Here is a 22,705-nt window from a genome sequence, read left to right as displayed (position 1 = left end):
TTGCTGCATTGGATACAAGTGAGATCCTATTTATATTGCGCTTTGGCAGCTACCATTGGGAGTGGTGTAAATCTGGCCCAGTAGGGATAGCAGTGAAACATCATACTAAGAGAAGAGACTTATTGCACACAAGGCTTGCATTCTGAGAAAATGAAGCACAAACATGCTTCTGGACTTAAGTTTAACCACTGCTTGTCCTGTGGCTTATAAACCAATGTAATGTACCAACCTCGACCTCATCATCCTTGCTGATTGTCATGGGTTATATGTCGCCAGGCCCTTTTTTCTAGTTCTTTTGTGTGTCAAGAAAAATTAGTGTGCAGTGCGTGAAAAAGGAACATTTGATTGGCTCGTAATGAGTGAAAAACGAAACAGAAATGCAAAATGCATTTGCATTTACAACAACGTTACAGAAATAATTATACAAAACGTAACGTTATTCATCTCAACAATCTTCACTGAGTTATCCCCGCTCTTCAGTGCTCAGATATAGCATTTTGTGGCTTGACAGCCTTTTGGGAGCTTCATGTTCTCCTGAAAAGGGTAAAACATGTTAAACATGGCTCGGAATTGGCCTTTCTCTGCCAAAAGGAGCAGCGATTAAGTGAAATTCGAACATTAAGGACATGCACACGAAATCTGTGATAATAATAAACTGTACAAGTCCATAAGGAAAGAGAATGTCTCAAACTCTGATTCACAGTGGGTGTGGAGTCGCAGGTCTGTAATTGGCAAAACTTGGAAGACAATAGTTTGTTTTGCCCTCAGGGTGAAGAAGCTTTTTAATTTCGGCACAAGTTCTGTGCTGCATAAGTTATCCCGCATTGTGCGATTAATGATGACCTTTGTTTTTATCCATAGGAGACAGGATGTTTTTATTTTAACACATTTTCAGTTATGTTTTAGAATGAGTCCAACCTGATTTAGAGACTGTATGATTATGATGGTATTCTATTCTTATAAGTGTTGGGCATGAAGACATGCAGGGCTAGTGGAGAAATGTGGCTCAACGGTTAGAGGCGACAGACCCAGAGGCAGAGGTCGTCCCTGGACCAGGGTTCAATTCCCGACGCGGCCGGGTGCAGGACCAATGTCAGCGGCCCGATAAATCTCGCCTCGGTGCCACTCTAACCATGGAGTCCCATGCTGCAACTCTGGGCAATAGCTTGCTTAATCTCCACTCCGGCCCCATCACCACCGAGGATTCCTGGCTGCACCTTGGGGATGCCCAGTAAAGGGACCATCTCACAGGGAAAGCCAGGACGGGTTTCCCAGTGGTACAGCGCTGGGGCGCTCCAGGGTAACCACGTGGTCTATAAATCCAACATTCATTCATTCATTATTTGTAAAAAGCAAGTGAAACCACCAAATGCACATTATACAGACAGTGAATAATGCCTTGCAAGTAACGTATCATTTGTCAAATTGAATGCGATCTGAAAGTTCACTTTTTGTTTAAATACACACTTAATTACTCCCTGCTGTTTATCTATTTAGTTTTCCTTGTTGATAAGGTCTCCCATTTGTGCTGCGACCAGAGGGAACTTTTTGTTGTTTCATTCTGGTACTGCAGCACTTATTTGCTAACACGAAATAATCCGAATAACCCTCTTCATGACAATGGTTTGTAAAAGGGAAGCATAGGATAGTGAAAGTGTTTTCCTTATAAAGGAGGCTACTCTGGTCACTTTGAATACGTAGATATAATTTGGATTGCATCCGTGGAGGTTTGTGAAGATTTCATTTCCATAATTTGTGAAACTGGAAATTTAGCCCGTTTGCTTTTGTTGTTGTACAATTTATACCACTGTTTGGCTTTGTTCTCATAAGGGTTTTTGCGGACAAATTCTACGTAATTTTGTGACCCAATGTTATGTGACAGCTTCAGCAGCCCCGGATTTTGAATCAACTGCATGTTGCACTCAAAGGGCCTCATTTATGAAAAGTGCCGCATCGCTGCGAGAAAACAGTGATGCGTCACTTTTCACTGCGCCCTCCTTGCGCACCAATGATTCGTCATATTTACAGTATGACGCATCATGGCGCAAGGAGTTACAGTTACGTCAGTATTTGTATGGCGCAAAGTGACGCATTGCTAGATTGTGTCACAAAAGTGACGCAACTCCAGCAATGTGTCCTTTCACATGGGGCAAGCCCCAAGTGAAAGGGCCTGCATAAGTCTTACGCCCGCTGGGAGGCAGGCGTAGGAAATTGACGCATTTGTGTCCTAGAAGTGGCGCAGTGAAATCTTATAGATTTCACTGCGTCACTTTTATGACCCTTTCTTGCGTCAGAACGCCCCCCCTGCATACATTATACCTGGCGTAGGTATAATGTAGCATGGGGTTTGCAAAGGGACGCATCTACCTAGATGCGTCACTTTGTAAATATGGTGCAACAAGGCACATTTTTTACGCTGCTGGTGCGTCACAAAAAGTGACACACCGGCGGCGTAAAAGTGACGCATGGCGTCATAAATGGGGCCCTAAGGCTTTTAAACTCATTCTGAAAATAAGTATGGGTTAAAGAATGTCAGCAAAGTTATCTTGGCAAAAAGGCCAGACAACTATATCACATCTAAAAAGCCCACTATTTGTCATACTCAATTCTACAACTCGTAGTGCCCAGACCAAGAACTGGTTGGCACTGGCTAAGACAATTTAAGATCATGACTGTCTAGTGGCTGATTTATGATCAGACATGATTGATTCTCAAGCTTACATGCTGGCTGTGCACTTCAACATCCCCAACTTCTATGGTACTCACCCTCTCTGACCCCTGCACTCCTAGCTAAACTTTTAAAAACGGCTGTTGTACCGGAAGTCAAAGCACGCAGGTCGTAGAATATGCTCCAGTTGAAAGGAGAGAGCAGCGAAAGAGGAGATGTGCAGGGGTGTGTCTGAATATGAATACAGAGACAAAGGACATAAAAACAAGCAACAGGGCGCAGCTCAAGCAAGGACGGGAGAGGAGGTTGGTGAGACTTACAAGCTGAACCGGGAAGTCCAATAAAGACGCCTGGGAAACAGCGGAGAATGGGAAAGGAAAAAAGTCCATTGGAAATACAATTTAAAAAACGCATTAAATATTTCTATTATACTCCTGCCATTATATAGTTACAATTCATTGACCGAGCAGTGAGTGCAGCGTGCAGCTGCAGGCATGTCATAGGAGCAAGTAAAAAATGTGTTTAAAATGATCTGTTCGCAAATTGAAAGGAAATACGTGTAGCGTTTAAATATGTACTAAAGCCTGCATGTTTGACGGGTTTTGCTGGTAACAGAAAAACAAAGGCTGCATTTTTAAAATATACCGTGGGATTCTATTCAGGGCACTATGAATACGTTTTGAAGCCGAAATAACGAAACAAAAAAAGAAAAGAACTACGTTGAGGAAGAAGATTGTACTTGGCTGGTGCTCCAGGGGAGGGATGATAGTAAAAGAGGAAAGACAAATGCAATAGGTCTCGCAATTGCGAGATTCTGAGTTATTGGCATTGTAAATGGCAATGCCTTTCATAATATTAAAAGGCATTGTCATTTATAATACCAATAGTTAAAACTTTTGCAAAATCGATACCTATTGTATTGCAGAGCGCGGTGTCTGTTAGGCGGGCACCATGCTCACTATTAGATTTAAAAAAAAAGAGACAGAGCGCGGTGTCCCTGAAGCAAGAGCAGCGCTCAGTATTAAAGTTCAAAAAAAGAAAAAAGAAACAGAGCGCTGTGTCCATGAAGCAGGTGCCGTGCTCAGTATTAAAGTAAAAAAAAAACTAAAAAAACAGCGTGGTGTCCCTGAAGCGGGCGCCGCGCTCAACATGAAAGTTTTTAAAAAAAAGTTTGAAACTGAGCGCTCAGCATGCAAGTTAGAGAAAAGCAGCTGCCATTGTCCTTTATGGGAGTGCTGCAAATGCAAAAAGCAGCCTCCATTGTCCCCATCAGTGTAAAAAAATAAATAGTGCTCACCGACTTATAATGCAGACCGTGTAACAAGCCAAGTAAAAGGTCCAGTCATTATGGGAGATAACAAATGCAGACAAAACGGAACCAAGGAGGGACTAACAAGCCTTTTACAAATCATAAGCCAGCATGTATGAAGGGCAATGACACAAGCCAATGACAAATATGGGCGAAGAGTGGCCGGGGCTTCCAGTGCATACTCCAATACAGCATGCCTTGCAGAGCGAGCAGTGCATGCGCGCTGGCGCTAAGCTCGACCTGAAAAAAAAGCTGCCATTGTCCCCATTAGTGAATAAACAAAATAGTGCTCACCCACTTATGTCCCAGACCGTGTAACAAGCCAGGTAAAAGGTCCAGGCGTTATGGGAGGTAACAAATGTAGCCAAGGAGGGACTAACAAGCCTGTTTATGAATCAGAAACCAGCATTTACAAAGGACACTGACACAAGCCAATGACAAATATGGGCAGAGAGTGGGAGGGGCTTCCATTGCAAGTCTAATTAGTATTCAGTGCACACATTGACCAGGTACCTAACATCAAGTTATCAGCCACCCTGTTCCCAGGAACAATACCTCTAGTTGGAAGCCAATCTGTCCATGGACCATGAACCACGTGTCAGGTTAACAGCCACGCCATCCACCAGGAACCATATGTCTAGTTTTCAGCCACCTTGTTCAACTGTCCAAGTACCCATCTAGTCCTGCGCTAGCGGTGGTGCTTATGATGAGGAGGAGGAAGTAAGGTGACACAGTGTGGCGAAGCACAGTGTGATCTTAAGTTTCACAGCTTTGGAGCCATCGACAAGGCCAGTAGGTAATGGTGGCATGCACAATAGTGAGGGCCTGACCACAGACATCAACAAATGTGTAATGCCACAGTAGTGTAGCTGTAGTTTACTCACATTTGGGAGCAGTTGCTTACCTGTGAGATTATCCGGGTAGCGGCGTCCATGGCGGTTTAAGATCTCTGACCCCAAGGATGTCCGGTGTCCCGGGCAATGTCAACCAACTACGTATTTATTAAATGCGCAGTCTTGTGGTGGCCAGCGACATGACTATTATGAGCTAGAGCATTCCTCCCCTTGATCCAGCATGCTCCCCACATTAAGGAGAAGGAAGGCCTGGAGCCTACGGAGCAATAGATACTCGTGTTTGGAAGGCCTAGACCCGGATGTAGAGAAAACTGGTGGTAGATGCAGGCATATACTAGGTCCAAGTTTAGGTTCTCCCAGGGGTAAGCGTGGATTTGGCATCTGTCCTTTGCAGCACACACCTCTGAAAGAACCGTGCATCTCTAGAGCACAGGACCAAGCTGATAACATGACCACTAATAGAAACACAAACTAGAATTCACTTTGTGCACCTCCAGTGGGCTCCACATGAGGAGGACCTTTGCATAACTACACTTTGAAGCGATCTAAGGCACAGTGCTGACAGTTGTGCACATGGACTGTGGCAGGATTCCCAGAGGCCCATTTGTGGATTTTGGACAGAGCCTCAATTGTTTGTATCTCAGTATCAGACAGGAGACACAGTGGTAGTTTAGTGGTTCTAATCTGCGAGTTATGCTTACAATGCTCTGTTCCAAAAATTCTTGGAAATAGCGAAGTATTTTTATGAGCTCCTCATTGAAAGCCCATCTCATATGCCCCGCCCCAACCGCTTAACATCCAAAAGTACGTGGGTCACCAAGCAGTGATTTTTTAATGAAAACATTTGAGTTTCATCGAAGTACCAAACCACTAAAAGGTCAATTTATAGGTGAGCGAAAATGCATAACTTTAGCTGACGCTCCCCCACAAATTTTGACAAATAGCTGAGTCTATTGTGATTTCCTTAGCTAAAACCAAATGGCTACGATTTCTATTTATCTAATGATGTTTCAATATTTATTAAAAAAAAGTAATTTCGTTCAGAAATTGGCCTTTCCAAATTTGCACTGTAACTGTCCCATCCTCACACCTTGATCGTTTCTGGCTTTGATTGTGAGTCACGCTCGGGAACAAAATTGAACAGGATAGGATACAATGTCTCGAATCGGCTCCTGGATACCCGCCCATTTAAGTTTACCAAAAAGAAGGCCCACTGAGTGAGCAAACTCTACTCAGAGCTGTTGGCTGCTGCAGACGTTAAGAAACGAGAGCAGGCCTGTCCTCTCTCACACCAAGTGGAAAACGCGCACAAGCATCAGTTTCTTTATATTCTCGCTGTTTGCTTCAAATTTATTATGCTTGCAGTAAGTAAGAATGACAGGTTCAAAATAAAGAAAAACATTATTCATCGTCGACCTCATGGTGGCATAAGGCTCAAAACAAATAATCAACACATCAGATCAGCCTCTTCCAAAATATCTCCTATTCACCCCCTTCTAAGCAGCTGTTCTACAACTACTAGTTAAAATAACATTTGAGCGCGCGTCCCTAAAGTGAGCACCACGCTTAGCATGCATATACAAAAAAAAAGCAGCCGCCATTGTACCCATCATTGTCCATGATCAAAATAATGCTTACCTACTAGATAAAGCTGACTGTGTAATACGTCAAGTGAAAGGGCCAGTCCTTATGGGCGGTAACAAATGGAGACAAGCCAGTACTAAGGAGGGACTAGCAAGCCTCATAATGAATCAGAAGCCAGCCTTTATGAAAGACAATGACACAAAGCCAATGACAAATATGGGGGGAGATATGCTAGTGCATACCCTAATACAGAATGCCTCACAGAGTGAACAGCGCATGCGCATTGCCTCTAGGCTCAACCTAAAAAAATAAAGAATGAACAAATGACAATGCAGCCAGCAAATAGCAAGAGGGGGGATGGAAAAAGGCAGACTTTAAGCCCAAAGACTGATTACAGCAGGTCTCAAAGAGAAAGCGCATGCGCTGTGTAGCTCAACCTAAAAATGAGACAACATATTAATTAAGCAACCAATAAAAATGTCTTAAGAAACATTTTATTTGTGAGAAAGTGGATTATTAATTGGGGTGAAGGATAGTCCACAACAGGTAATAATGTCAATATTCTTACTAGATCTGGTAAAGGTTTCAGTATTTTAAACCTGAGCTCAGCCCCTGGTAGATGTGGCATAGAGCAGACTTCGCCTAAGTATATGTGTGAAGCATTTAGAAGTATCAAAACAGTTAAAAAGTTGCAAACAAAAACATAGAATAATTTAATTAACAAAATGATAGAAAATGCCAAAATTACAAAAGGGGAACCAGAGATATGAATTTTAATTCTCTTTTTCTTGTTCCAATCCCAAAGGGAACCCACCCCAGACATTGTGTGGACAATCATAAAAAGCATGATCCCCTCTTATACCACCACCTATACAATTAATCAGATGCAGTTTAATAACAGTTCAGTATAATACAGTACAGTTCAATTTAGGCTAATAGCCCCCATACTATTTACAGTGACATGTACAGTAGCAGCTAAGTACCGTATTAAGAGACCCCTATGGTTTCACTAATTAGAGGACTGACTAACCCAGTCAGTCGTTTCCAAATACTCTGTCCTTTATTTCTGTGACCGATCACCCTTCCTTGCATAAACTGCCTTGTCTAGATTATACACCGAACATAACCAAGACAACCATTGCTGAAATTTTGGGTGATTAGGGTCCAACCAGGCTGAGGTGATACATATTCTTAAAATAGCCATAGAGTCACATATTAAGGCTCCATGCTCCTCTAACTCCTCTCCGTCTTGTGCACCCAATACAATCAGTGGCAAGGTTATGGATAGCTTAAGATTGAGTATATCTTTAAAAAAACGAATAATTTGATTTGTCTGGGGAAGAAGGGCTCCACACGAAGCAAACATGTAAACTATATCAGCTCCATATAAAGCACAGCGGGACTACAAGTTCCTTTGCCTTCCTCCCATTTAGCAATCCTGTGTGGTGGATAGTATAAAAAGAAACATGTCTTATAAAACTGAGCTGGTAGACTTGTGACATTAAAACAGACTGTGCCAATGAGAAGGATCTGCAAAATACCATGGTTGATCTGCCCACTTTATCTTGCCATTTTAGAGAAAATTTTCCTAGATCATATTCCATTGTATTATCCAAAAGAAGGTATAATGCCCCAAATCGCCATTTATTCTCACTCATCAGTCTGTCTATTAATTCGATTTTTAAAACTCCTGCTGATCCTCCCCACTTGCCTTTTCAGGAAATCTCTTATTTGGAGATATCAAAAAAATATCTTTTGACTAATATCAAACTCAGTTTAGAGTTCATTAAATGAAACAATAACAGTTAAAGAGAAAATGCCCAAAGTTGAATTAAATCAGGTTAGCATGCATTGATCCCTGAAAATCTCTGGTAGGTTCCTATTATTCAAGAGGGGCAGGTAAAAATTCAACCTGCCTATACCAACAATCTACAAACTGACACCCAAACGTTAAATGCATTTAAAAGAGTGTTCAAACGCACTCTCTTGTAGTAAGTGAGTTCCAGCTATCGCCAAAGGAAACCCCATGCCTCTTCCCAATTAAAAGTTCAAAGGGAGAGAGGGTAAAATCCTCTTCACCTCCAATAGGATGTCCCTGTAATAAAATGTTACAATACTGAAGTAACATAACTTACGGTTAGGCAGGGCCCAACCACAGGCCCACCCATTCCTCTCTTTTGAAATCAAGAGAAATGTAAGTGATCAAAGATAGTGCCAGAAGACCCTATCAAAAGCTATCTCCGCATCACATAGGATCAAAGCCTTAAGGTCCCCTGTCACTTGTGCTGTATCAAAGAGAGAGGTAACTCTTCTGGTATAATCTGTTTTACCTCTCCTGGGAATAAACCTGAGTTGCTGATTAGAAATTATCCTATGGATTACTTGAGACAGACGTGTGCCAAAATATTTTGAATACATTTTTGAAACTCCAATAATCAAAGTAATTGGATGGTTAGGAACCAAGCGGCCAACTACGAGTTTGGCGGTGCTGCTACCACTCCCTACCTACAAAGCACTGCCAAAGCAGCCCAAGGACCACCCGCCTTATTACAAGTTGAATGCATGGAAGGCGGACTGTTCTTTGCCTTTCTCGCACTGCAATGGCATCACCAAAAAAAAATCCCATCATGACATGGACGGTGACGTCCATGCTGTGCTGGAACTATGGAGGAATACAGACATGGGAGCACACATTGTGCCCCTTGAATGTAACCCCATGGTGAGAGGTGGCATGGGGCCCTGCAGGGCCCCCTCTTTTTCTGCACTGCCACCATTTTCACAGCAGGGCTCCCACCATGAAATGGCTGTCGATACTGGAACTCGTAATATGCTCAGCGGGACTAGGCCAGTCCCGTTGACCATGTTGCAATGTGTCACAGCTCCGCTATTACCTCAGAATAATTGTTCTCTGGAACAGCCGGTGGTCCTTTTGCCGCAATGACTTTAGAGTCGTAATGCAGCTAACGGACAACCACCAGCACTCGTAATCAGGCTCAAAGTTCCTGCATTGGTTTCTTCTTCTTACGAAATACAATAATTTTGGAAGAGGACCGGGGCCTATGTATTTGCTCAAAGAAGGCCATAAATTATTCCTTAAGTTATCTCAAAATTCAGTGGGGCTAGAATCAGTACCAGCAGCCGTTCCCTCTGGTAGACTAGTCAAGGCAAGGTGAATCTCTTCCGCCCGTAACGGTCCCTCTAGCAACGCTTGTTCTCTGGATAATTGATTCAGAGATATTGTGTTTAGATACTCATCGATATACTCAGGCACCAGTTTTACCTCCCCTCTGGTACCCTCCATGTACAGGGATTGATATTAATTTTGAAAGGAGGCCCTAATCTCAGCAGAGTCTGAAACCACCCTATAATTTGGATCTCTGATGAGTCTGAAACCACCCTATAATTTGGATCTCTGATTGTCTGTACTTCATTATATATTTCTCTGTCTTGTTCTCATGGATAAGTGGTATCCTATATGTTCACGACACTCAAAATATCTTCCTCTCCACACTGTTAGTGTATCACTTGTTTTTTTTTGTGAATGTTTAAGCAACTTCTGTGCTTGCCACTGCCACATCCAATTGGGACTCCTGCAGTTCCCTCCCTCATTGCACAGCTATTACTAATTTTTCCTCAGCCAAAGCCAAAATAATCTGTCAGTCTTGCAATATCTGCTTCTCTTCTTTCCCCCTTTTCGTAGAAAATTGTAACATTTCCTCCCGTATACATGTCTTCATAGTGTCCCAGATTACCCCTATTGGTGCACTCCCTACATTCTCCTTTAAAAGCACAGGAATGCATTTATACATTTGCGATATTCCTCATTAACTAACAGGACCCATTCAAAACTTCAGGGAACCATCTTTCTTTTTAACCCGCCACCATAAATCTCTAGCACTGAAGGGTTATGGTCTAACAAAAACCAAGGGTAGGTTTCAATTCTGCCATCCTGTATTAAAGCATGTGATGCAAAAAATTGTCTAATCGGGCATGGGATTGATGCAGTGCTGAATAGTATGTATAGCCATGTCAGTAGATCTTTGACTGTGCGATATATTGACCAAACCATGATCCTGACATAAACTCTTCAGTGATTGATATCATTTAGGTTTCCAACCTACATATGACATATGTTTGATATTCTTCCATAAACCAGTTATCATGTAGAATAATGTTCGTATCCCCACTAAATATAATTGACAGTGGCCAAAGTGCTAACTCATTTGAAAGCCATTCAAATACACAAGGATCATCTATTACACATCCATACACTGAACACAATGTGAATTTGAATCCATTAGAGGACTAGCATTCAACAATGACCCCGCCACCATGCGTATCCACCCATGTTTGTTTGAACTGTGCATCAACATTTTAGGCTAAAATTGCCACCCCACCAGTATGCTCACCTTGAGGGGTGCCCCTGATCAATTTATACCCGAGTGAATTAAATGCATCCCTCCGTGTCCGTTCTAGATGAGTTTCTTGCTGACAGATAATATCAACATATAGCATTTGAAAGCCTAATGAAACTCTGTGCCTTTTTTGCATCATTCAGCCTACAAATATTGATAGTAGTTGTCCGCAGCTTCTGCTTGCCAACCATCAAGAACATCCTAGATCTCAGACCTTGCATTCAGCCTCTGGATCCTATACACAAGGTAAGGTATTGATCTCTGAAACTTCTGTCCTGTAACTTCCAATTCTCTATCTCAATGACCCACCAAGGTGTGAAGCCCCTCTTCCCAACCACCTAAAACCCCACCAGACCTACCCCCTCACCCTTCCCTCAACCTCCCTAACCCTAACCCCAAAAAATGAGCCATTAGGCCAAGCCTGAATGATGTGCACCTTAAATAACATACCCACCCCTTAGCCCCCTTACCAAAGAAGAACCTCAAATGTGATCAGCTTTAACCTGCATCTTTCCCAGCCATTGCTGCTTTATGTGTTCTTTACCGACCTAGCCATACCCCCCTCCCCCACGGGATGCCTTGGAGCTATCCAACTAGTGTGACAGGCCCTCAATTAAGCTCCTTTACGTATTCCTGTGTCTAAATTTCAGAAATGAAACTGCAAGTTCGTCCATTAAAGATAATTTTCGATTCAAAGGATTTTGTAGGTGCACTTCAACACCCAATTTCTGAAAAGGAACAAACAACTGTTACAAATGCCATCTACGCTCAACTGTGGCGTGTGCAAAGTCCTGTTTACCATAGAATGAAACCCCCTCATGTTCTTTTTTTGCATTTGGACGAGCCTGGTTATATTCCTATATATATTGTCGTAGCAGGAAAGTATCAAAGTACACAAGCATTGCTCAAGGCCTCTCCACCTTATTGGATTACTTTTTTTTCAGTGTCAATGGGAAACAATGCGCATGTTGAAATTCCATTTTGTCATCTGAAAATTTACCTTTTAAGAGGTTTACAAAGAATGCTCTGGCAATACCCTCCTCCACACTTTCGGGTATCCCCAGAAATCTTAAGTTATTTCTTTTCTGCCTATTCTCCCACATGACATCAGTCATGATAGAATCTTGGGATGTACTTTGGCTTTTCAGGGTGGCTTTCACTCTGAGCTTCATCCTGTAGTTGCATTATAGAAAAAGGAGAATTAGCTGCCACCATGGTCTCCCGCTCTACTCCTGGTTCTTTTTTGGGTTTCTCTCCATAAGGATAAACAAGCTGTGTGGCGGAGTAGTCCCGGAGTAGTCCCATTATAGCTATAAACCATTACCTTTCTTTTTCTCTTTTTTTAGTGATGATTTCTTTTTTTGGGTCAGTATCACCCACTCTTTCATTAAATTGCTGCTACCTGAATCAAAAGGTGCATCATCACTTCACTTGAAGATCTGTTATCGTAATTAGAATATTAACATTTATAAGTTAAGGAGAACATTTTCTCTCTCACAGTTTCAGGGGAAATATCAATGTCCTCCTCCCTTTCCTCAAGCTTGCTGTACATGGTAGCTGGGGGACCAATTTTCTAGTGGGAATATTTTTGTCACTACCCTGTCCCCCTGAGGCACCCGGGGGGAGGAACGTCTTGCAAAATTTTGGGTGTCTTTATAACATCTACAGCTTTTGGAGGAACATGGGCCAGAGAAAATCATTGAGATATCATCGACTAAAAATGATATTGCAGTATCATATACACCTCAATCAAGTGGGCTTATCTGCACCAAGAGCGCATTTGACATAGTGACGCTAGTTCACCACCACTCAAACGACCAGCTCCAGGACAACTTGGATACTTCCATCTACCCCGGTGGCCAGAGGAGCACTCAGAGCTGTTCCACGCCCAGAAATCAAGGCAGGGTACAAATACAATAACAATTTGGTGCAGCCAATATTTCAGATTGGGCATCCCCTGAATTAATAAAAATAACACCTACAGCAGATCTTAAACTGCAACCACTGGGAGAGGGCTTTGGAGAAGCCACAACTGGCAGACACTGGGGAGCCCATAGGGACGAACACGACATAAACGATAGGAATGGTCCTGAATATATCTTGAACATAATTTATTCATCCTTACTAGAAGCTGTAAAGGCACTCTCTTGGCAATCACACAAACTAGAGATTCAGGTGGACCTAATACACATGCTGGCACAAACTGTCTTGGCAATTAACGGAAAAGTGGACAAGATCAGCCACAAAGTTAGTCGGCTGGTTGTTAGTGAAAAGGGTAAAGGGAGCTACACAAGCCCAGCAAAAAGCTTTAGTGAAGCAATAGTGGAGAAACTAACCACACTCCCAGAGCTGTTGACAATGTTAATAAATCAATGCAGTGAGGCACGGATAAATTCCACACTAAACAGGAAGAATTCTGAAAAATAGGCTCATGACTGCGGCCCGGGAAAACATGGACTCAGAGGCTACAAATGATAAAGCAGCTACAAACACCTGCATAAACAGCCCTATAGCCGGGGTCTCTGTGGCTATAAACGATAAAGTAGCGACAAACATCTGCTTGACCCCAGACAAAATGGTTAGCTTGGCACCAAATAAAGGGGGCTCAAACAAACTAAGAACACAGGCCAAAAGGCAACTGATGGGCAGTTATCCAGACGGCAAAAGAAAAAACTTTGTAAAGCTCTAAAAACATACAAACAAATAGGTGGGATGTTACCTACGCAAAAAAAGCAAGAAAGAACACACTCTTCAATCCAACCCGGTAATCAGGCCCACACTGGCAATGCCTGTACAGAAAAGGGATCTATGATTTCTCCCATTTTCCAAATAGGAAATAGCGCCGCTCCCAAAGTATCCTATGAGAACAACAGTCAGGAAATCCCAGGGCCGATAGGCCCGACCTTGCAGCTTACAGAAAACCCACACAAGGAAAATCACTACCTTGCAACAACCAAATCCCCTTAAACAAACAAGCAAAAACATATGCTGAGGCGGTGAACACTAACTTTAGCAACATAGCTGTTGGGCCAGAAAGGCGTGACCTTATAGTAGACCCATTGAGAGGGAAAGAAAACCAGGAAGCAAGGCTTAGGCCAGACATCAGCAACTGTATGACTGCCCACTCAACAGATCAGATGCTCATCGAAAAGCAACGAAGAGACAAAATCAAGCGATCCACATCAGCAACAGAGAAGGACCCCGGCGTAGTGAAAATCCATCAACTTCACATGGGATGCAAATGCAAAGCGCAAAACATAGCAAGTGCTCTCTCCACACAAACAAGGAAGACTACACAAGCAATGAAGACCTCATCGCCTGGTCAAAGGAGTCAGATGCGTGAGCAGCCTATTTATCCTAATATTAACATGGTAAAGGATGTAAATGATGTGTCTGGCTGGAATCATGGGCAAACAAGGCCCACACTACAAACAACCCATGGACTGATCCATGGGGGTATGGAAAATGTCGTAGCTCCTGCTCCTCTGGCAGACATGGAGCACATGTTGATCTTCACCCCTGAATTCGAGACAAGGGGCCAAAGCGACACTCTAAATCGTTCAAACATGCTGTTTCTTCTGACAAGCATACCCTCAGTGGCCTATTTAACATCTGGCCAACTCATACCGGTGCACTTTAAAAAATACACCTAGATAGGAAACAAGGAGTCGACCCTAAAGTGGCTCAATAAGTCAGACATCCAAAATATTATGGCAGAAATTGACACACTGATGAATTGGGGTACTCAGATTGATTATTGTCCAATTGAAAAGTACTCACAAGTGCTGCTTCAGAGGCTACAAAACCAAGAGGTGCTTCCCTTACAGCGTAGTACACTAAGGGGCACCAAATCAAACTCAAGCCAATCATTTAATAATGACATTAAAATTAAGCTTCATAAGGGCACTACTATTAGACTCTGCAAGGAGGTGAGCGTTTCTCAGGTTGACAAACAAGAGGATTGGGCATGGCTCACTTCTGCATTACACTCCAAGGATTGGGGAAATTCCTAGTATAAGGAAGACACCAAATTCTCACGGACTGCAACAACGTGGTCCATTAGGGAGGGATAAAACAAACAAACACAGAGGTACTAACATGGAAAAAATAAACACTAAGTTCAGGCTAATAAGCTGGAACGTGGCAGGGTTTAACTCGATCCTGACCAATGAAGAATCTGTTGAAGCATTGAGGACAGGAGACATACTATATTTGCAGGAAACATGATTGGAAACAGCCAGCAACATCAAAGGCTATCATTCCTTCCACACAATGTCTAGCAAAAAAAATATATTCAGAAGAGCAAGTGGCGGGGTCTCGATATTTGCAAAATTAAATTTGAAACTACAAATCAAGGAATGGCCGACGCTCGCTCCAGATGTCCAGATTATAACTATTAATGGGTTCGGAGTAGAGGGTACTCTGTTCAAACTTGGAGTAATTAATCATTATGTCAATCCAAAAAAGAAGGAGAAAAATACAAACATCTGAAGGATCACTAGGATTATTAGAAAATACTTCAACAAGTACCCAGGACACAAATGTATCATCACTGGGGACTTTAACATAAGAGACCTCTGTGGCCCTGAACAAAAACATGAAGATCACAGTCGTAATCTTATGGAAGCATGTATTAATGAATTTAATCTGGGGTCTGCGAATAACACAGGGCAGCTGTCAATGATTCCACGACCTACATTTAAAAACATCTTCACACTTGATTACATCTAAATGAGCAAGAATTTGTTGAGGAGATGTGAAGAGTATAAGGTACTGCACACTCCCGAAGTGATCACCAACCAATCTCTGTCCTTGTCAACACTAGCAGCATGATGCACGAGCAACATCTAACTGCAGGCAACATGCTCACTCCACATAATGAAACAGCTTCCATAAAACGGATTAAATGGGGCCCCATAAACCGGGCAAAGTACACAAAATGGAAGCAGAACAGATGCATAAGTGGTCCACAGAGCAGCTGGGCCAAAATTATGACTTCATTATCTAATGCCCTGGTTTCAGGTAAACGGTCTATTAATAAATAGACAGCACTGGGGCAATTTAACTTCACTAACAACAAAACCTTTATTGAGAGTAAAAAGAGATGCCGCTTGGCAGAAGCGAAGCACAAAAGAGAAAAGTCCATTCGATCAGAAAGACTCTTGAAGGCAGCAAGAAAATCGCATAAAAAAAATTCTTGGCAATTGAAACAAACTTGTATAGAGGAAAAATTGAGAAATATCTAAGCATTACTAGCACCCAACAAAAGCAAGGACTTCTGGAGAGATGTTAATGGTTTAAACGGCAGCCATCATACCCTGAATGCTGTACCTGCTAACAAATGGGCAGATCATGCAACCAGCCTTTATGTTGACCAAAAAATATCCATTACAAGCATTGTCGGGGTAGAAGACTGCCAATATGAAGAGAGCGCAGTGGTGGAGCCCTACCAAGCAGAAAGGGAAATAAAAACCATCCTGTAGGGCATCAGAAAGGATGGGGCGCCAGGGACCAATGGGCTGCCTAGGAACCTTTTTAGGGAAGATCGTGAATACTGAGCATTCACATTCAGGCCTTATTCAACAATTGCTACAACATCTCTGCAGTTCCGGATTCACGGAAAGGCTCCATCCTACAACCCATTCATAAAAAGGGAGACGCCTCTGACCCTGGGAACTACAGACTGATTGCTCTACTGGTTGTGAAAGGCAAGGCATTCGCAAAGAAGATCCTGAAAGAGCTAGAATTATGGATCACGGAAAACCATGTTATCCCGCAATACCAGACTGGCTTTCGGCCGAACTCATCGACCATGGACAATACCATCGCACTTTCATACCTGGCAACGAAGGGAACTGGGGCCACCTCCCCTCCACTATACGCATATTTGGTGGACTACAGTGCCGCCTACGATGGGGTCGACTGGAATATTCTGTGGGCTAAATTGGTTGAGTGAGGTATACCAAGGAAACTCCTTGCGGCCATCTTATCACTCTACACTGGCACGTGGGTTCGAGTTAAGCTCACTAGCACATGTGCTACTGCCAAGATCTTCACGAACAGGGGGCTAAAAACAGAGCTGCGTGATCGCCCCCACCCTGTTTAACTTATACATTGCAGACCTGGGAGAAGCACTGTTAAAAACTAACATATTTCCTCCAAAATTGGGCCACCTCAGACTGCCAATTATGCAGTACGCGGACGATCTTGTCTTGTTGGATCACAAAAGAATTGGCATGAAAAGGACATTAGAGACACTACATAATTACAACATGGAAAACAAGCTCACAGCTAATGCATTTAAGACAAAAGTGCTGATTTTTGGTCACAAGTTAAAAAAACTAACAGTGGCATGGCAGCTGGGTCCTCTTAGGATAACTACGACCAACAAGTATATCTACCTGGGAGTACAATTTATAGATACCTGCAGACTGGTACTGCAGGTTAAAGCACTAGAGGCAAAAGCAGCTAAGCTAATATATGGCTTGTGTAAATTACACCACAAGCTTGTTAGTCACTCAACAGAGGGGATCCGACAAGTAATGCAAGCCAAGTTAATGTCTACACTCAGTTATGGCCACCTCGCCTTCCCTGGTTTGCTGACCAATAAATTGGTGTGCCTACACACAATGGCATATAGAAAAGTCTTCAATCTCCTAGATTTCAACATCACAGCTATGGACATTGAATGCAAAAAAGACATAGTCAAATTCCAACACAATGTGATCAATGCATGCCTGGGCACACTCAGGGCCGCGCTACATGTGGTCTTTACTGATAACAATAGTCGCTAGGCAAAAAAAAACGGGGTCTATCTACTGAATTTTCAAAAGACACCTCATTAACTATGTACAGTCTAAAGATCCTGTTACAAAAGTGTGGCAAGAATATCTCGAGGCAACAAGATCTTGAACGGATCAGATCAGTCCTGGGAGCAGATGGCCTCATTAAGTCACATGAAGCTACTGCATGCCAGCCCTATTTAAAGGCAGTCGTAAATGAAAGAACAAGGGAACCCTACTCACAACGGATCCTGGGTAAGTAAGTATTATACAAAAAACAATGGCTTTTCAAAGACTGTATTTAGATTAAGCATGGGCAAAATTTGCGAATTCGCGTTCCACGAATTCACAGAGATCACTGTGAAATCGCAAAAAAATCCGCAAATTCACGAATTTTCTAGCGAAATCGCAGATTTTTGTGCTATTTACCCTGGAGTACTTTCTACTGGCTAATCCAGTAAGGGCTCCCTCATTGGGTAAATGTATAGTGCTTTTGCTACACTGCAGCTGCGTAAAGGGACAGAAGATGTGTCTCCAGTGACCATGTGTGCCTGTAACACAGGCACAGGCACACATGGTCACTGGAGACACATCTTCTGGCCCTTTACGCAGCTACAGTGTAGTAAAAGTACTATGGGGCAGATTTACAAGCCGCTTGCGCCTCTTTTGCGCCGCAGTTGCGTCACTTTTGTGACGCAGCGGCAGCACAAAAGATGCGCCATGGTGCTGGGTATTAACAACGTATAAACCAAAAGCAGTACCAATATTGCCACACTACTTGGATTGTGGATCACGGGTGATCGCTCAAATTACTGACTGAAACAGTAATTCTCAGGAGATATTTTATCCGGAATGAATCAAATAAGTTTTAATTTTTTGCATCACATATATCAAATCAATGAGCAATTTTTTCATTTGAATACAAACAACATTTGTTTAGTTCCACATAACATATCGAAAGAACATAAATTCGACAAACAGAAACACAATGATTTTTTGCAACAAACTCTCAACTTGCATTCGACATTCATACAAAACAACACATAGTATCTACATACATATAACCATCATATACAACTATTTACAATATCACAATTTAGGAAAACATAGCATTGGAAATCAGAAAATAAAGAGTATTGATATATTTGAGAGTCAATTGAGAATTCCTAATGCTGGGTAGAAGAGGTCTACGCGTTTCGATGACCCCTTGTTGTGGGGAAATCTCATCAGGACCGTGTGCCTGTAAATGGAGAACGAGATTGGGTCAACTATAGGGACAAAACCATGCCTCTCAACGCTACAGTGGGGTATGGGGACAACTAATCCTACCTCTCAGTTGCTGGGTTCTCTTTAGTGGTTGAAACTGTGAACAAAGATAGAGTCTCTTTTAGCCTCTGATTCAAAAAAAGCGCTTACACTCTCTTGAATAACACATTCGCTCGTGAGTACTCACATAATTTTACGCATGCCGGGGTTGAACAGTTTCTTGATGACACAAATTCGGGTGGAAGTGGAGATCTAGAAAAATAGAAGGGCTTGTCAGGGGACTACTTAATAGACTGGTGGCGGTGGCCGCTATGGTTGAAAGGGGCGACTTACTTTTGTGTTAGCGCGGAGTTAAGTCGGGTGCTGCTTCCCGCATAAGACAATGTAACGACTTTTTCTGTTATCCTGAAAGGAAAAGGGAGCTGATGTCAGGTTTTAAGATACTTGCGGAAATCGCTCCTCGTGCGGTTCTAATCTACCACGGCTTTTCAATTTACCTATTTAGTTCGATTCCGCTGAGTCACTCGGGGGGTCCACGCTCTTCGGTCTCTGTCAGTAAATGCAGCTACCGGCACCATCCAGTCGGTGTTACTGATCTCGTGTGTTCTAGTTTTACTCACTTCCTGGTTCACAGGATTGTGGGGATTGTAGTTTGGTTGTCCGTTGTCATGGAAACGGAATGCGTTTCTGTTGGATTGGGTCATGTGCAGCCGGGCTCTGTTGGGTCTTTCCCGACTCAAAACCACAACCACGGAAGCGAGGATGGCCCCACTCCTCTGCCCTCGCTCGGATCGCCACACGCACGTATTTTCAGCGTGACCGCGAACCGTGCAAAGGGAGAAGGTAGGAAAAAGTAAAACAAAGAAAGAGTAAAGCCAATGCTCTCTCTATGTTACAGCAAGGCAGACCCTCTTCTGTTTCGTAGGGAATGGTCTTCTAACTTGCGTAACATATCTGGATTGTCCAAAGGAGAGCGAGAGTCCAATTGTTTCAAAATGACCAAATCCACAAGTTACTCTTTACTTCCAAGAAGGGGAAAAAGTCATACTTCTGACAAAAAACCCCTAACAAACTAGAAGTGCAGCTCACTACACTGTTTTCTAAAAAAAAATAATATAACTGTGGCCACAGACTAGAAGCGCATACTAAGTGAAGCGCGAGAAGCTACAGGACGCTTCTTAATTGACGCGTTAGCGCTCACACAACACCGTACCTCGGGTACTCAAAACCCGGAAATCGGCTTTACCGCGGTTCCCTCGTCTACGCGGAAAACCCTTGAGCCCAAACTCAACTCTACAATTTATGACAATAGTTCGTATTCGAGCTAAACAGCTCGAACGCTCCTCTTACGCTTCCGAAGAATCAGTCTCGAGCGGGAAGACGACCGTTGCAGAACCCATCCGGGCCGCTGACACGAAGCCTCGTTCAGCGAAACGCCGCCTCCAGCCAGGTCGCGTAGTGAAGAAACGCTTTCCCAAACGATCACACGATATGTCATAAATCCCAATTCTCACTCTGGACGCATGAAAAACGCCGACCAGGTAAGAAACCAAGCACAGAGCCCAAGTGCTGGCGTCCTAAATCCAAATGAGGGAAAAGGGGCGGGGGCTACCGAAAACAAGGAAACAGAGAGAGGACACCAGGGGAAACTAGAAAAGAGTGAAAAGATAGAAAGGAGAAAGGGAAAGAACCGACTAATCCCTAACAGTACCTCCCCTCAAAGGCCTCCCAACCGGACGAGGTTTAGTCGGGTGACGGAGATGGAATAGTCTAACCAATCTAGGAGCATGCACCCCGGTAGCAGGTTCCCAAGAGCGTTCTTCCGGAGGATACCCCTTCCAGTCAATCAAGTATATCAACCTCCCCCGTCTCCTCCGGGCATCAAGGATAGCATTGACCTCAAATTCCACCTCACCCTCAACCATCACAGGAGGGGGAGGAGGCAACGTCTGATCGGTGTCTGTATAAGGTTTCAACAATGAAGTATGAAACACCGGATGAACGCGATATTCACCAGGTAACTCCAGCTTCATCGCAACAGGATTGATCACCTGAGCTATGGAAAAAGGACCCACAAACCTAGGCTGCAGTTTCCTAGGGCCATCCAGTCTCAAATTCTTTGTTGACAACCAAACCCGCTCCCCTACTGAATAGGCTGGGGAAGGAACCCTATGGTTATCTGCCTGTCGCTTCATGTCGTCTTTGGCCTTTACCAGATGTTCCTTGGCCAAACCCCATATCCTGCTCAATGCCAGACCTAAAGAATCAACAGCAGGCACATGACCAGAAGGTTGAATAGGGATTGCCCTAGGATGAAACCCCATAGAACAGTAAAAGGGAGACATTCCCACTGCGGAATGAAAGCTGTTATTATACGCGAATTCCGCAAGAGGGAGGGCTACTACCCAATCACAAGTCAAAGAAGCCAACAGACACCTCAAGTACTGTTCCATGGTTTGATTGACCCTCTCTGTCTGGCCATCTGACTGGGGATGATAAGCCGATGACAGGCAGAGTTTCATTTGGAGAGCCTCACCTAACTCAGTCCAGAACCGGGACACAAACTGCGAACCCCTATCAGACACAAGGCTGAGGGTAACCCATGCAATCGCACTATGGATGAGACAAATACGAAAGCCATTTCCTTGGCCGTGGGCAGTTTGGGTAAGGGGATGAAATGGCCCATCTTGGTAAAGGAATCAACCACAACAAGAATCACCGTGCAACCAGATTTCAACGGCAAATCTGTAACAAAGTCCATACTAATCGTATGCCATGGTGCAGGGGGTACAGGTAAAGGCAGTAACAGGCCAGATGGACTGGAATGAGATGGCTTACTCACAGCGCATACCGGACAAGAAGCTACAAACTGTTGAACGTCATGTGTCAATGACTCCCACCAAAACCAACGTAAACAGAATTCCCTGGTTTTATTGATTCCAGGATGCCCAACCAAAGCAGAAGAATGACACCACTTCAACACTGAGTCCCTTAAAGAGGGAGGTATGAACAGTTGTGAGTCATGATACAACAATCCATCTCTCATTGTAAAGGAGGGCTGGGAAGACCAAGGAGTTAAATCTAGTCCCCTCAACTTGTCCTTCACAGTGGCTACAAAACCGTCCAGAGAAATACTCCCCACTATCTTATCAGATGGAATAAAAAACCCCGAGTCCTTGTCTGTCCCCCACTCATTCTGTTTCACATGGATGCGGGACAGAGCATCCGACTTCAATTGCTGAGCGGCAGGCCTGTAGGTGATAATAAAATCCTATTCATTAAAAAATGAAACCCACCTCATCTGCCTAGGAGTAAGGGCACGAGCAGACCGGAAGAACTCAAGATTCTTGTGGTCTGTGAAAATGGTAATGGAGTGGCGAGCCCCCCACAAGTGATGTCTCCACTCTTCGAAAGACAGCTTGATGGCCAGCAATTCGCTTTCAGCAACCGTGTAATTTCTTTCCGCAGGCAACAGGGTTTTTGAAAAGAAAGCTATGGGGTGCATAAATCCCGTTTCAGCATTACGCTGCGACAAAACCCCCCCCACAGCACCCAAGGAAGCATCTGCTTCCACAAAAAAGGGTAACGCCGGGTCGGGATGGACCAGAACAGGGGCTGAAGTAAACCTTTCAATCAACTGATCTAAAGACATTTGAGCCACATAGGACCACACAAAAGGAACACCCTTTCGCAACAAAACAGTCATGGGGGCCACTATCTCCGAGAAATGGGAGATAAACCTTCGATAGAAGTTTGCGAATCCGAGCAACACCTGTACTTCTTTCACATTTTTAAGCGATGGCCACGAGGTAATAGCCTCGATCTTC

The sequence above is a fragment of the Lissotriton vulgaris genome, chromosome 6, assembly GCF_964263255.1.
Source record: "Lissotriton vulgaris chromosome 6, aLisVul1.2, whole genome shotgun sequence".
Lineage (NCBI taxonomy): Eukaryota > Metazoa > Chordata > Amphibia > Caudata > Salamandridae > Lissotriton > Lissotriton vulgaris.
This window is presented reverse-complemented; position numbering follows the sequence as displayed.